The 15,216-nt window shown below is 38.0% G+C and overlaps 1 protein-coding gene across 12 annotated transcripts in view; it reads left to right on the forward strand.

Moving 5' to 3' along the window:
* The window catches only part of LOC135204157 (uncharacterized), a 740,069-nt gene that overhangs the window by 506,146 nt on the left and 218,707 nt on the right, over positions 1-15,216 (forward strand). The gene's annotated exons all lie outside the window — the stretch shown is intronic.

The following is a 15,216-nucleotide window of genomic DNA, read 5'->3' on the forward strand; positions in this document are numbered from 1 at the left end:
ATGCAAAACCATGTGGTTTTGGCTTCCTTTGAGACTCAAAACCAGATGGTTTTGGCTTTCTTTGAGACTCAAAACCAGGTTGTTTTGGCTTCCTTTAAGATTCAAAACCAGATGGTTTTGACCTCTTTAAGACTCAAAACCAAATGGTTTTGGCTTCCTTTAAGACTCAAAACCAGATGGTTTTGACCTCTTTAAGACTCAAAACCAGATGGTTTTGACTTCCTTTAAGACTCAAAACCAGATGGTTTTGGCTTCTTTTAAGACTCTAGACCAGATGGTTTTGACTTCTTTAAGACTAAAAACCAGGTGGTTTTGGCTTCCTTTAAGACTCAAAACCAGATGGCTTTGGCTTCTTTTAAGACTCTAGACCAGATGGTTTTGACGTCCTTTAAAACCAGATGGTTTTGACGTCCTTTAAAACTCTAGACCAGATGGTTTTGGCTTCTTTTAAGACTCTAGACCAGACGGTTTTGACTTCCTTTAAAACTCAAAACCAGATGGTTTTGGCTTCTTTTAAAACTCTAGACCAGATGGTTTGGCTTCCTTTATGACTCTAGACCAGATTTTTTTGGCTTCCTTTAAGACTCAAAACCAGATGGTTTTGGCTTCCTTTAAGATGCAAAAGACCAAATGGTTTTGGCTTCCTTTAAGACTCAAAACCAGATGGTTTTGGCTTCCTTGAAAACCCAAAACCAGATGGTTTTGGCTTCTTTTAAGACTCTAGACCAGATGGTTTTTAATTCCTTTAAAACTCAAAACCGATGGTTTTGGCCTCTTTTAAAACTCTAGACCAGATGGTTTTGGCTTCATTTATGACTCTAGACCAGATTTTTTTTGGCTTCCTTTAAGACTCAAAACCAGATGGTTTTGACTTCCTTTAAGACTCTAGACCAGATAGTTTTAACTTCCTTTAAGACTCTAGACCAGATTGTTTTGACTTCCTTTAAGACTCAAAACCAGATGGTTTTGACTTCTTTAAGATGCAAAACCATATAGTTTTGGCTTCCTTTGAGACTCAAAACCAGATGGTTTTGGCTTTCTTTGAGACTTAAAACCAGGTTGTTTTGGCTTCCTTTAAGAAATAAATCAGATGGTTTTGGCTTCCTTTAAGACCCTAAATCAGATGGTTTTGGCTTCCTTTAAGACCCTAAATCAGATGGTTTTGGCTTCCTTTAAGACCCTAAATCAGATGGTTTTGGCTTCCTTTAAGACCCTAAACCAGATGGTTTTGGCTTTCTTTGAGACTTAAAACCAGGTTGTTTTGGCTTCCTTTAAGACTCAAAACCAGATGGTTTTGGCTTCCTTTAAGACCCTAAATCAGATGGTTTTGGCTTCCTTTAAGACCCTAAATCAGATGGTTTTGGCTTCCTTTAAGACCCTAAATCAGATGGTTTTGGCTTCCTTTAAGATCCGAAACCAGATGGTTTTGGCTTCCCTTAAGACTCTAGACCAGATGGTTTTTGAACTTCCTTTAATAAGACTCCTTTAAATCAGAGATGTGGTTTTGGCTTTCTTTGAGACCCTTAAAAACCAGGTTGTTTTGGCTTCCTTTAAGAATAAAACCAGATGGTTTTGGCTCCTTTAAGACCCTAAATCAGATGGTTTTTGGCTTCCCTTTAAGGGACCTAAATTCAGATGGTTTTGGCTTCCCTTTAAGACCCTACTCAGATGGTTTTGGCTTCCTTTAAGATCCGGAAACCAGATGGGTTTTTGCTTCCTTTAAGACTCTAAAGACCCAAAGAGGTTTTGCTTTCCTTTAAGAAACCCTAAAATCAGTTGGTTTTGGCTTCCTTTAAGACTCTAGACCAGATGGTTTTGGCTTCCTTTATGACTCTAAATCAGATGGTTTTGGCTTCCTTTAAGACTCTAAATCAGATGGTTTTGGCTTCTTTAAGGCTCAAAATCAGATGGTATTGGCTTCCTTTGAGACTAAATTAGATGGTTTTGGCTTCCTTTAAGAATCAAAACCAGATGGTTTTGGCTTCCTTTAAGACTCTAAATCAGAAGGTTTTGGCTTCCTTTAAGACTCTAAATCAGATGGTTTTGGCTTCCTATAAGGCTCTAAATCAGATGGTTTTGGCTTCCTTTAAGACTCTAAATCAGATGGTTTTGGCTTCCTTTAAGGCTCTAAATCAGATGGTATTGGCTTCCTTTAAGACTCTAACTCAGATGGTTTTGGCTTTCTTTAAGGCTCTAAATCAGATGGTTTTGGCTTCCTTTAAAGATTGGCTTCCTTTAAGACTCTTACTCAAGATTTTGGTTTGCTATAGCTCCTTTAATCAAAGATGTTTTGGCTTCTTTAATCAAATGATGTGGCTTCTTTAAGGCTCTATCAGATGTAATGGCTTCCTTTAAGACTCTAAATCAAGGAATGTGCTTCCTAGGCTCTAAATCAGATAATGTCTTAAGGAAACTCTTCCAAACTAAATGTGGCTTCCTTTAAGAAACTCTTTAATCTAATCAGGGAATGTGGTTTTTTGGGCTTCCTTTGAGGCTCTAAATCAGATGGTATTGGCTTCCTTTGAGACTCTAAATTAGATGGTTTTGGCTTCCTTTAAGAATCAAAACCAAATAATTTAGGTTTCCTTTAAGACTCTAAACCAGATGGTTTTGACTTCCTTTAAGACTCAAAGCCAGATGGTTTTGGCTTTTTTTAAGACTCAAAACCAAATAGTTTTGACTTTTTTTAAGACTGAAAACCAGATGGTTTTGACTTCTTGTAAGACTCAAAACCAGATGGTTTTGACTTCTTTTAAGACTCAAAACCAGATGGTTTTGGCTTCCCTTAAGAGTCAAAACCAGATGGTTTTGGCTTCTTTTAAGACTCTAGACCAGATGGTTTTGGCTTCCTTTAAGACTATAAATTAGATGGTTTTGGCTTCCTTTAAGACTCAAAACCAGATGGTTTTGGTTTCCTTTAACACTGAAAACCAGATGGTTTTGGCTTTCTTTGAGACTCAAAACCAGATGTTTTGACTTCCTTTAAGACCCTAAACCAGATGGTTTTGGCTTCCTTTAAGACTCAAAACCAGATGGTTTTGGCTTCTTTTAAGACTCTTGACCAGATGGTTTTGATTTCCTTTAAGACTCTAAATCAGATGGTTTTGACTTCTTTAAGTCGCAAAACCAGATGGTTTTGGCTTCCTTTAAGACCCTAAACCAGACGATTTTGGCTTCCTTTAAGACTCAAAACCAGATGGTTTTGACTTCCTATAAGGATCTAAATCAGTTGGTTTTGGCTTCCTTTAAGACTCAAAACCAGATGGTTTTGGCTTCCTTTAAGACTCAAAATCAGATGATTTTGGCTTCCTCTAAGACTAGACCAGATGGTTTTGGCTTCCTTTAAGACTCAAAACCAGATAGAAGACTCAAAACCAGATGGTTTTGGCTTCCTTTAAGACCCTAAACCAGATGGTTTTGGCTTCCTTTAAGACTCTAGACCAGATGGTTTTGACTTCCTTTAAGGATCTAAATCAGTTGGTTTTGGCTTCCTTTAAGACTGAAGACCAGATGGTTTTGGCTTCCCTAAAGACTCAAAACCAGATGCTTTTGCCTTCTTTTAAGACTTGACCAGATGGTTTTGGCTTCCTTTAAGACTCTAGACCAGATGGTTTTGGCTTCCTTTAAGACTTTACACCAGATGGTTTTGGCTTCCTTTAAGACTCACAACCAGGTGGTTTTGGCTTTCATTAAGACTCTAGACCAGATGGTTGGCTTCATTTAAGACTCTAGACCAGATGGTTTTTGCTTCCATTAAGACTAAACTAGATGGTTTAGGCTTCCTTTAAGACTCAAAACCAGATGGTTGGCTTCATTTAAGACTCTAGAACAGATGGTTTTTGCTTCCTTTAAGACTAAACCAGATGGTTTTGGCTTCCTTTAAGACTCAAAATCAGATGGTTTTGGCTTCATTTAAGACTCAAAACCACATGGTTTTGGCTTCCTTTAAGACTCAAAATCACATGGTTTTGGCTTCCTTTAAGACTCAAAACCAGATTGTTTTGGCTTCCTTTAAGACTCAAAACCAGATGGTTTTGGCTTCCTTTAAGACTCTAGACCAGATGGTTTTGGCTTCCTTTAAGACTCTAGACCAGATGGTTTTGGCTTCCTTTAAGACTCAAAACCAAATGGTTTTGGCTTTCTTTAAAACTCAAAACTTGATGGTTTTGGCTTCATTTAAGACTAAACCAGATGGTTTTGGCTTCCTTTAAGACTCAAAACCAGATGGTTTTGCCTTCCTTTAGACTAAACCATATGGTTTTTTTGGCTTCCTTTAAGACTCAAAACCAGTGGTGGTTTGGCTTCCTTTAAGACTCAAAACCTCATGGTTTTTTGCTTCTTTTAAGACTAAACCAGATGGTTTTGGCTTCCTTTAAGACTCAAAGCCAGATGGTTTTGACTTTTTTAAGACCCAAACCAAATAGTTTTGACTTCTATTAAGACTCAAACCAAGAATTGTTTTGACTTACTTTAAGACTGAAAACCAGATAGTTTTGACTTCCTTTAAGACTCAAAACTAGATGTTTTGACTTCTTTTAAGACTCAAAACCAGATGGTTTTGGCTTCATTAAAGACTCAAAACCAGATGGTTTTGGCTTTTCTTTGAGACTCCTATAACCAAGATGGATTTGACTTCCTTTAAGACTCAAAACCAAATCGGTTTTTTTACTTCCTTTAAGACTCTAGTCCAGATGGTTTTGGCTTCTTTTAAGAAGCATAGACCAGATAGTTTTTTGACTTCCTCTAAGACTCTAAACCAGAAGGGGTTTTGACTTCCTATAAGACTCCAGACTAGACTGAGTTTTTGGCTTCCTTTAAGACTCTAGGACCAGATGGTTTTGGCTTCCTTTAAGACTAGACCAGATGGTTTTGGCTTCCTTTTAAGACTCTAGACCAGATGGTTTTGGCTTCCTTTAAGCCTAGACCAGATGGTTTTGGCTTCCTTTAAGACTCTAGACTAGATGGTTTTGGCTTCCTTTAAGACTCTAGATCAGATGGTTTTGGCTTCCTTTAAGACTCTAGACTAGATGGTTTTGGCTTCCTTTAAGACTAGACCATATGGTTTTGGCTTCCTCTAAGACTATAGACTAGATGGTTTTGGCTTCCTTTAAGACTCTAGACCATATGGTTTTGGCTTCCTTTAAGACTCAAAACCAGATGGTTTTGACTTCCTTTAAGACTCTACACCAGATGGTTTTGACTTCCTTTTAAGACTCAAAACCAATTCGGTTTTTACTTCCTTAGACTCTAGTCCAGATGGTTTTGGCTTCTTTTAAGACTGAAAACCAGATGGCTTTGGCTTACTTTCAGACTCAAAACCAGATGGCTTTGACATCCTTTAAGACTCAAAATCAGGTGGTTTTTGCTTCCTTTAAGACTCAAAACCAGATGGTTTTGACTTCCTTTAAGACTCTAGACTAGATGGTTTTGGCTTCCTTTAAGACTCTAGACCAGATGGTTTTGGCTTCCTTTAAGACTAGACCAGATGGTTTTGGCTTCCTTTAAGACTCTAGACCAGATGGTTTTTGGCTTCCTCCTTTAAGCCTAGACCCAGAATGGTTTGGCTTCCTTTAAGACTCTAACAGTAGATGGTTTTGGCTTCCTGTAAGACTCTAGACCAGTTAGGTTTTGGCTTCCTTTACGACTCTAGACTAAGATGGTTTTGGCTTCCTTTAAGACCTCTAGACCAGATGGTTTTGGCTTCCTTTAAGACTACTAGACTAGATGGTTTTGGACTTCCTTTAAGGACTAGACCATATGGTTTTTGGCTTCCTTTAAGGACTCTAGACTTGTATGGTTTTTTGGCTTCTTTGTAAGACTCAAAACCGAGATGGGTTTTTGACTTCCTTTAAGACTCTACACCAGATGGTTTTGACTTCCTTTAAGACTCAAAACCAAATCGGTTTTACTTCCTTTAAGAGTCTAGTCCAGATGGTTTTGGCTTCTTTTAAGACTGAAAACCAGATGGTTTTGGCTTCCTTTCAGACTCAAAACCAGATGGTTTTGACATCCTTTAAGACTCAAAATCAGGTGGTTTTTGCTTCCTTTAAGACTCAAAACCAGATTGTTTTGGCTTCCTTTAAGACTCACAACCAGGTGGTTTTGGCTTTCATTAAGACTCTAGACCAGATGGTTGGCTTCATTTAAGACTCTAGACCAGATGGTTTTTGCTTCCACTAAGACTAAACTAGATGGTTTAGGCTTCCTTTAAGACTCAAAACCAGATGGTTGGCTTCATTTAAGACTCTAGAACAGATGGTTTTTGCTTCCTTTAAGACTAAACCAGATGGTTTTGGCTTCCTTTAAGACTCAAAATCAGATGGTTTTGGCTTCATTTAAGACTCAAAACCACATGGTTTTGGCTTCCTTTAAGACTCAAAATCACATGGTTTTGGCTTCCTTTAAGACTCAAAACCAGATTGTTTTGGCTTCCTTTAAGACTCAAAACCAGATGGTTTTGGCTTCCTTAAGACTCTAGACCAGTGGTTTGGCTTCCTTTAAGACTCTAGACCAGATGGTTTTGGCTTCCTTTAAGACTCAAAACCAAATGGTTTTGGCTTTCTTTAAAACTCAAAACTTGATGGTTTTGGCTTCATTTAAGACTAAACCAGATGGTTTTGGCTTCCTTTAAGACTCAAAACCAGATGGTTTTGCCTTCCTTTAAGACTAAACCAGATGGTTTTGGCTTCCTTTAAGACTCAAAACCAGATGGTTTTGGCTTCCTTTAAGACTCAAAACCTCATGGTTTTTTGCTTCTTTTAAGACTAAACCAGATGGTTTTGGCTTCCTTTAAGACTCAAAGCCAGATGGTTTTGACTTTTTTAAGACCCAAACCAAATAGTTTTGACTTCTATTAAGACTCAAAACCAGATTGTTTTGACTTACTTTAAGACTGAAAACAGATGGTTTTGACTTCCTTTAAGACTCAAAACTAGATGTTTTGACTTCTTTTAAGACTCAAAACCAGATGGTTTTGGCTTCATTAAAGACTCAAAACCAGATGGTTTTGGCTTTCTTTGAGACTCTATACCAGATGGATTTGACTTCCTTTAAGACTCAAAACCAAATCGGTTTTACTTCCTTTAAGACTCTAGTCCAGATGGTTTTGGCTTCTTTTAAGCATAGACCAGATAGTTTTGACTTCCTCTAAGACTCTAAACCAGAAGGTTTTGACTTCCTATAAGACTCCAGACTAGATGGTTTTGGCTTCCTTTAAGACTCTAGACCAGATGGTTTTGGCTTCCTTTAAGACTAGACCAGATGGTTTTGGCTTCCTTTAAGACTCTAGACCAGATGGTTTTGGCTTCCTTTAAGCCTAGACCAGATGGTTTTGGCTTCCTTTAAGACTCTAGACTAGATGGTTTTGGCTTCCTTTAAGACTCTAGATCAGATGGTTTTGGCTTCCTTTAAGACTCTAGACTAGATGGTTTTGGCTTCCTTTAAGACTAGACCATATGGTTTTGGCTTCCTCTAAGACTATAGACTAGATGGTTTTGGCTTCCTTTAAGACTCTAGACCATATGGTTTTGGCTTCCTTTAAGACTCAAAACCAAATGGTTTTGACTTCCTTTAAGACTCTACACCAGATGGTTTTGACTTCCTTTAAGACTCAAAACCAATTCGGTTTTACTTCCTTTAAGACTCTAGTCCAGATGGTTTTGGCTTCTTTTAAGACTGAAAACCAGATGGTTTTGGCTTCCTTTCAGACTCAAAACCAGATGGCTTTGACATCCTTTAAGACTCAAAATCAGGTGGTTTTTGCTTCCTTTAAGACTCAAAACCAGATGGTTTTGACTTCCTTTAAGACTCTAGACTAGATGGTTTTGGCTTCCTTTAAGACTCTAGACCAGATGGTTTTGGCTTCCTTTAAGACTAGACCAGATGGTTTTGGCTTCCTTTAAGACTCTAGACCAGATGGTTTTGGCTTCCTTTAAGCCTAGACCAGATGGTTTTGGCTTCCTTTAAGACTCTAGACTAGATGGTTTTGGCTTCCTTTAAGACTCTAGACCAGATAGTTTTGGCTTCCTTTACGACTCTAGACTAGATGGTTTTGGCTTCCTTTAAGACTCTAGACCAGATGGTTTTGGCTTCCTTTAAGACTCTAGACTAGATGGTTTTGGCTTCCTTTAAGACTAGACCATATGGTTTTGGCTTCCTTTAAGACTCTAGACTTGATGGTTTTGGCTTCCTTTAAGACTCAAAACCAGATGGTTTTGACTTCCTTTAAGACTCTACACCAGATGGTTTTGACTTCCTTTAAGACTCAAAACCAAATCGGTTTTACTTCCTTTTACTTCCTAGTCCAGATGGTTTTGGCTTCTTTTAAGACTGAAAACCAGATGGTTTTGGCTTCCTTTCAGACTCAAAACCAGATGGTTTTGACATCCTTTAAGACTCAAAATCAGGTGGTTTTTGCTTCCTTTAAGACTCAAAACCAGATGGTTTTGGCTTCCTTTATGACTAAAAACCAGATGGTTTTGGCTTCATTTAAGACTCTAGACCAGATGGTTTTGGATTCCTTTAAGACTCTAGACCAGATGGTTTTGGTTTCCTTTAAGACTCAAAACCAGATGGTTTTGGTTTCCTTTAAGACTAAAAACCAGATGGTTTTGGCTTCATTTAAGACTCTAGACCAGAGGGTTTTGGCTTCCTTTAAGACTCTAGACCAGATGGTTTTGGCTTCATTTAAGACTCTAAACCAGATGGTTTTGACTTCCTTTAAGACTCTAAACCAGATGGTTTTGGCTTCCTTTAAGATTCTAGAGCAGATGGTTTTGGCTTCCTTTAAAATCTAAAACAGATGGTTTTGACTTCCTTGAAGACTCAAAACCAGATGGTTTTGACTTCCTTTAAGTCTCAAAACCAGATGGTTTTGGTTTCCTTTAAGACTCAAAACCAGATGGTTTTGGCTTCCTTTAAGATTCTAGACCAGATGGTTTTGGCTTCCTTTAAAATCTAAACCAGATGGTTTTGACTTCCTTTAAGACTCAAAACCAGATGGTTTTAGTTACCTTTAAGACTCAAAACCATATGGTTTTGGCTTCCTTTAAGATTCTAGACCAGATGGTTTTGGCTTCCTTTAAAATCTAAACCAGATGGTTTTGGCTTCATTTAAGACTCTAAACCAGATGGTTTTGACTTCCTTTAAGACTCTAAACCAGATGGTTTTGAATTCCTTTAAGACTCTAGACCAGATGGTTTTGGCTTCCTTTAAAATCTAATCCAGATGGTTTTGACTTCCTTTAAGACTCAAAACCAGATTGTTTTGATTTTCTTTAAGACTCAAAACCAGATGGTTTTGACTTCCTTTAAGACTAAACCAGATGGTTTTGACTTCCTTTAGGACTAAACCAGATGGTTTTGACTTCCTTTAAGACTAAACCAGATGGTTTTGACTTCCTTTGAGACTCTAAACCAGATGGTTCTGACTTCCTTTAAGACTCAAAACCAGATGGTTCTGACTTCCTTTAAGACTCAAAACCAGATGGTTTTGACTTCCTTTAAGACTCTAGACCAGATGGTTTTGGCTTCCTTTAAGACTCAGAATCAGATTGTTTTGGCTTCCTTTAAGACTTAAAATCAGATTATTTTGGTTTCCTTTAAGACTCAAACCAGACGGTGACTCCTTTTAAGATCCTAAATCAGATGGCTTGGCTTCTTAAGGACTCTAAGAAACCAAGATCAGATGGGTTTTTGGGCTTTCCTTTGTTAATGACTTTCTTTAAGACCAGATCTTTAAGACCAGATGGTTTTGACTTCCTATAAGACTAGACCAGATGGTTTTGGCTTTTAAGACTAAAAACCAAATGGTTTTGACTTCCTTTAAGACTCTAGACTAGATGGTTTTGATTCCTTTAAGAATGTAGACCAGAAGGTTTTGGCTTCCTTTAAGACTAGACCAGATGGTTTTAACTTCCTTTAAGACTAGACCAGATGGTTTTAACTTCCTTTAAGACTAGACCAGATGGTTTTGGCTTCTTTTAAGACTCCAGACCAGATGGTTTTGGCTTCCTTTAAGACTCAAAACCAGATGGTTTTGACTTCCTTTAAAACTCTAGACTAGATGGTTTTGACTTATTTTAAGACTCAAGACCAGATGGTTTTGGCTTCCTTTAAGACTGAAAACCAGATGGTTTTGGCTTCCTTTAAGACTCTAGACCAGATGGTTTTGGCTTCCTTTAAGACTCTAGACCAGATGGTTTTGGCTTCCTTTAAGACTCAAAACCAGATGGTTTTGACTTCCTTTAAGACTCTAGACCAGATGGTTTTGGCTTCCTTTAAGACTGAAAACCAGATGGTTTTGGCTTCCTTTAAGACTCTAGACCAGATGGTTTTGGCTTCCTTTAAGACTCTAGACCAGATGGTTTTGGCTTCCTTTAAGACTGAAAACCAGATGGTTTTGGCTTCCTTTAAGACTCAAAACCAGATGGTTTTGGCTTCCATTAAGACTCTAGACCAGATGGTTTTGGCTTCCTTTAAGACTCAAAACCAGATGGTTTTGACCTCCTTTAAGACTAGATCAGATGGTTTTGGCTTCCTTTAAGACTCTAGACCAGATGGTTTTGGCTTCCTTTAAGACTCAAAACCACATGGTTTTGACTTCCTTTAAGACTAGATCAGATGGTTTTGGCTGCCTTTAAGACTAGATCAGATGGTTTTGGCTTCTTTTAAGACTAGATCAGATGGTTTTGGCTTCCTTCAAGACTCAAAACCAGATGGTTTTGACTTCCTTTAAGACTTGACCTGATGGTTTTGGCTTAATTTAAGATTCAAAACCAGATGGTTTTGACTTACTTCAAGACTCTAGACCAGATGGTTTTAGCTTCCTTTAAGATTCAAAACCAGATGGTTATGACTTCCTTCAAGACTCTAGACCAGATGATTTTGGCTTCCTTTAAGATTCAAAACCAGATGGTTTTGACTTCCTTCAAGACTCAAGACCAGATGATTTTGGCTTCCTTTAAGATTCAAAACCAGATGGTTTTGACTTCCTTCAAGACTCTAGACCAGATGGTTTTGGCTTCCTTTAAAAATCTAAACCAGATGGCTTTGGCTTCCTTTAAGACTGAAAACCAGATGGTTTGACTCCCTTTAAGACTCAAAACCAGATGGTTTTGACTTCCTTTAAGACTCTAAACCAGATGGTGTTGAGTTCCTGAGAGTCTCTTGAAATTTTGTTATGGTTATTACTTTGTAAGGCACTAAACCGTATAATGCTGACATACTGATAATCTCTGAACGAGGTGGCTTTGTCTTCCCAGGGAGACTTTAGGAACGAAGCTACAGCACATGTTTTGAAAGATCCTGTTAATCAAGTGGCTTTGCTTTCTGAAAGATCATATGAATTCGGCTTCCTTGAACGAGACTAAACTAGGTGGGTTAGGTTCCTTATAAACAATATGGAGTTGACTTGTTTGAGAGACAAGCTATGAACTAGTTGGTTTTTTCTGTTAATGAGAGATCCTCCACGTGATGAAGGATTAGTTTCGCAGCGTTAATATTTCGAGTATAATAGACACCAAGCGAATGAGTACATTTTCACCATTATTCAAATTTGTCTCTTGAGACTGTTGAATTTATATAAAATGAACACAGCTGATAGCATTCTTTGAACAAGAAATCATTTGGAAATAGGATCGAGTAAAAACAAAAATTAAAGCTGACTTAGGAAATTAGAACAGCAAAGTTTCGCCTAGACTGCTTGAAGCTGACAGCTTCTGCTGTGCGCTTTCACACTGCTTTCTCGTTTTCAGGATAAGGTTTTGCTTCGTCGTTATCGGGAACTGATAAAATGCCCGGAAGTTCACGCGGCCGTAGATGTGTTGTAATGGGACGCATGGGCACTTGAGTACTTGAATACTGATCGACACTGTATACTATTCCTCAGAGTATGAGGTGGTCTCGAGGCCAGGCTGCCCCTGACCTTGGCCTCGGCCTCGGAAAGTGGTGACTTGGTTTCGGAATCGGCGGATTCAGTCTCGATCTCGTGTGCCTCTCTGGCTTCTGCGACTTTGAAAGCCGAGACCAGCTCGAGGTCAATCAATTTAAGCCCCTTCACGTAGCCGTCATCCATTGTCACAGAGGCATAGTTCATATATACTCTTATAGTGTTTATCGTTTTCCGATATCATCAACATCATTTGTTATCTTATGTAATTTGACTTCTAGCCCGAGGATGAATCCCTTGAGCGGAAAATTTCCACATTAGAGATTGTATACCAGTACAAAAGGTTCCTTTGTGTGTGTGTGTGTGCTACACCCGAGATCGAATCGGTTGCTTTTCTTGCCTTACCACTCTTACTGCAGTCTCATCCTGTTTCCAAAATCCTTCTTCATGTAGTGGAAGACTTCAGTTTATTGGACAGTTTATCCCCTGTACTTTTGCTTCCCATCAGTGCGATCATTACCTTGCAAAGATGCTCTCGGTCACACGCAAAGACCTAATCTGACCTGGGCTACCGTGTATTTCAAGGACAATCTCGTAAAACTGCCAAATATGTTTAATAATAGCTCTTAAAATGTGGTCATTATCATTGTCACATTTGCTTGCTGAATACACTTCACGCGAGTGCAACCCCCTTTTTTGTTATTATTATATTATTTTTGATACTTGAATCTTCGTCGATGTCTGCCAAAAGCTCATCACCAGTTGACTATATATCTGTCAGGGTGATTATTTAATCCTGTGGTTTATTAATTTAGTGGATTTTTGTTGTCACCGGTGTTTGGTAAATAGAGCAGACCGGTTTAACTCCCGTTATATACTCGTATATGCAATGTATGCATATATATATATATATATATATATATATATATATATATATATATATATATATATATATATATATAATATATATACATATATATAATGTGTGTGTGTGTGTGTAAAAGAGAGAACGATAAAGGTCTTAATCTGCTATCGAACTTATTCACTCCCAGAAATGTCATGTTAGTCAGCAACATATTTTTTTTTTAAGAAGACAAGCCTGGCTAAACGCCCCTCCCCCGTCCTCCAACCGCACTCATTCTCAGCTACAGAGCTGACTGGTTTTAATCTATCGTAGACTGTTGTCTTCCTTCCTTCGTTTATTATTAAAGATTAGTTGTACTTCATTCAAAAGACTTTTCGATCACTTCCCCTCGGAGAATACTGTACCTCGAACGATTTTCTTTACGTGTTTAACATGACATAAATATACTCAGGCTCGGGTTATCTACTTATCAGGTCGTCAATTGTTGCGTGTTTGCTGGACTTCACTAAACCTGAAGTTCCTAAAGTATATATGCTGAGTTCTCGATCTAGGAGGTTTCTTGTTACCAAAATAATTGTGGACTTGTTGTCAGCTTTTATCTCGTATTGTTTTTATATCTTAACTCATAACTTTTGCAATCCTCAAGCATCATTTTCTTTCTAAGGTGACTTTCCTTTTCAAATCACAGTCTAGTCTCTCTCTCTCTCTCTCTCTCTCTCTCTCTCTCTCTCTCTCTCTCTCTCTCTCTCTCTCATTTAGAGTTGTTATTGCCGGGCGTCAGAAGCTAATTGATAAATCACTGACAAAAACATTTCTTCGGCAGCAACACAAGGCAGTGTTTGTGAAATTGTTGCCGGAACGGATAAAATGAGAACTCGTCATCTTATGTTTTTCGTTTATTCAGTCTATTAAAAAAATATCAGCGACATGATTTGTTGATGTCAGAATTATTGTCAACACTGAAATAATAGTCTCCAACATCAGTATCCTCATGGCTTTCATGAGCGCATACTTTGAAGATAGTCAGGCATGACATAGTTATTATTCTCAATGAAATGACTATCATTGTCGTAAATTACCTTCATTGGCAGTATTAATTAGCCTTTATTGCCGACGGTGGAAGCAGCCAGGTGATCCCCACTCGCCTATCAAGATAATGCCGAGGACTTATTCGTTTTCGCATCCCCGCCTTCAGAAGTCACAATAGCGTCGTCGGGCATTCATTAGTAGCCGTATCCTTATCATCTCTTATCTTTACAACTAAGTTCCATTAACATTGCCATATCGTCGGAGTAAGTATCAGCATTAATCGGCATTTTACACGCGTACAAGTACCATTACCAACCTCAATGGGAATATTATCGACGCTCGAGTATCTGTCACTTTCAGGACTAACAATTTACGACTCGGCTGATAAGCCATCGGCGTCGTCGGCCCCTACGATGCTTCTCATTTGCAAAATCAGGTGGCTTTGGAGGAAGCGCAGAGGGCGTTCGTTGCCTTATTCTGTGCTGAATCGAAGACTTGAAAAAATATATAAAGTTAATGTACGAAGTCAAACACCTACTTAGTTAGTTAGTTAATTATTTTATTGACAAAAAGTATACAATTATTAGTAAAAATTTGTCTACAAAGAGACAATACAAAATAAACAAAGTGGACAGTAATCGCTTCTGTTCTTGCAAGTACATGATCTACAAAGAAAAAATACAACATCAAGAAAAATACAACTTCAAGCGCAAATAACATAAGCCCATAAGACAATAAAAAAAGGGGGACTTACTACAGAGAAAAAACGTAGTCACATCACCATCCAGCATCAAGTCCTAACAATCATAATGCTTGAAAAAAAAAAAGGAAAAGTTCATTTGAAGAAAAACAAAACAGAAGACACACGCACCGTCTCATCTACATGTGCCGAAAATGCGACAGAAATTCTTCGCAATTATTAACAGAGATTTGAACTGGAATTTGTTCAAGGGATTTTGAAGGGAAATATTCCTATTCCTGCTTATGCTAATAGCGCTCGAACACAAACGGCACATATAAGAGAATGTGGAGTTGATGCACAAATGACTTAACGGTTTCCTGCCGAATGAGTGTTCGAGTCAACTGAACAAACTGAGTTGAAATTTGGGGAAAACATTCCTTTTGAATCCTCCAGGTGATTAGGCGTTCGAGAGACGAAGATTCGACGATCTACCGCTTTTGAAATAACCGCAAAACTTCTTCGGTATCTTCCAGATGATTATCATGCGTCGAGGCATATCCATTGAACGTTTTTTTTTAATAAGATTTCGTCAAAATCCGTCCTCTTATTCTCGAGATATTCTTCCAACATACTGACTTACTGACAGACATAAAATTTAGAATTTAATCTGGTTGGATCCTTGCACTGAGTGACCAAAATATTATTATTATTATTATTATTATTATTATTATTATTATTATTATTATTATTATT

Source organism: Macrobrachium nipponense, chromosome 44 (assembly GCF_015104395.2).
Source record: "Macrobrachium nipponense isolate FS-2020 chromosome 44, ASM1510439v2, whole genome shotgun sequence".
Taxonomy (NCBI): Eukaryota; Metazoa; Arthropoda; class Malacostraca; order Decapoda; family Palaemonidae; genus Macrobrachium; species Macrobrachium nipponense.